Genomic DNA, 1947 nt, shown 5'->3' with positions numbered 1-1947 from the left:
TGAACATACGCACGAGCAGCTTCTTCCGGCAGTGCCCAAATAGGCTGGTGTGATCGAAAGAATGTTCCCGACCTCCCTAGCAGTGATCTAGTCCCGCCACAAAACTGAGTGTTGGGGGCTTCAGCCCAGTGGCTGGTGACCAACATCTTCCCTGGGGCTTGAAGTCAGCTCAACAGGGCTGCCAAGGACTCCTTTTCCCTCTTCCTTGAGAGGGTCTCTGGATCAGCACCTCCCACAGAGAGGCATCTAGTGGAAAATCCACAGAGTCTGCAGATCGTAATAAAAGCAGGTGGCTGAGTCTTGTCACTGAGGCATCTCTCGCCCCTGAGTTCTGTCACTGAGGCACTTCGAGCCCCTGTGTTGCTTGGGAAGCCCAAACAAGCAGCCTTGTGGTTTTGCATGCTTTTGCCCCGTTGAAAGATACATATATGCATCCAGGCAGACTACTGACCTATATCTAATCCTGCATAGCATTGGACAGTGCTGTAGTTTCTAGCGAACTGCCGCCGCCTGACGCTTTCCACCAGCCCCTACTTCTCTCATCTCCGCCATGAGGCTTCAGAGGTCTGTAAGTGTGGTACGGGTGGAGCAGGAGCTCGGCTGTTCGACCAGCAGCTAAGGCCCTGTAGGGGCAGAAACCTCTGGGCGGAGGGTTGTTCACAGTGAGCCCCATTTGGCGGGCGAGGGGCACCTACGCCACGTTCCAGGACAGATGGTGGGAACCCCTGCAACGCCCCGGCCAGATGGGAATGACCGGAATGATTTTTACATCCCATTTCACTCTCGATTCCTACCAGCCGCCCATTCTGTGTGCCCCAGTGACCACTGCTACCTCCCCTAGGCGGTCGGTCAGGGCTTCCCGAGGCTGGAGGGGCCAAGGGGGCCAGTAGCCACTCACCTCCAGGACCAAGCGTCAAAGTCTCCCAGCCCTGACTAGTAGCCCTGCACGCCCGGTCCCTGAGAGGCTGTTTCCTTACACCAAGCTCCCCGGAGAGGTAGGAGGGGTGATGTCACATTGGTCTTGGGTGCTCTGAGATCCTGCAGGCGAGTCCCCGTGGGTGGGGCAATGTGCTAATGAGCCAGCACTCATTTCTCATTTTCTCTAGTCCATTGGGGGCATGCAGAGAAAGCAAAATTCACTGGAATTTTTCTAAATGCATTTCAAGGTTTGCTAGTTTATTTTTTCAGTGGTCTCGGTTTATTTTACCTTTTATTATCGTGGTGTTTGTTACGCGTTTACTATGTACCAAATGCAGGGGAGGTACAGGATAAGTAGATCGGCCACATCCCCTCTCCCACATCTGTCTGGGTTTAACTTTAAGCCCTGGAGGCAAGAGCGAGTACAAAGCCCCTTCTTAGCTGGGACGTCAGCCTTGAGCCGGATGTTGATTGACAGGGCCCAAGAACCCTGGACACCCCTTTGCCGTGTCCCCATGGTTTCAGGCAGGGGACATTCAAGTGAAATCCAGGAAGAGAGGGTCACCCTAGCCTAGGAACTTCCCATAAATTGAAGGTCCTCATCACCTAGGCTGAACAGCAAGCCTGGTGGGGGGCAGTGAGGGGAGTGCAGGAGCCGTAAGATGGGGGGGTTATGCATTTCATTCGGTTACAGAGGTTTGTTTCTCGGCCCACTGTGATCTAGGTGCTCCTGAAGGATTTCCCCATTCTCCTCTGATGGCAGTCCCTAGCCACCTTCCCCGCGCCCAGCTGCAGGCTGGCACCCGCAGCCAGAGGGATGGCAGCGAAACCTGGGCTCCCTTGGCTCACTTGCAGGCCAGGTTGCAGTAATTACCCCTTGCCAGTCACCCTAAGGACAGCAGACACAGCCAACTCGGGAGCAAATGTCAGAGACCATTGTGAAAGCCTCCAGGAAGCTTTTTGTCTGTTTCTGGACAGGATTGTTCTTTTTTTTTTTTTAATGATATGTATCAAGCACTTACTGTGTGA

Source organism: Tachyglossus aculeatus, chromosome 10 (genome assembly GCF_015852505.1).
Source record: "Tachyglossus aculeatus isolate mTacAcu1 chromosome 10, mTacAcu1.pri, whole genome shotgun sequence".
Taxonomy (NCBI): domain Eukaryota; kingdom Metazoa; phylum Chordata; class Mammalia; order Monotremata; family Tachyglossidae; genus Tachyglossus; species Tachyglossus aculeatus.
This window is presented reverse-complemented; position numbering follows the sequence as displayed.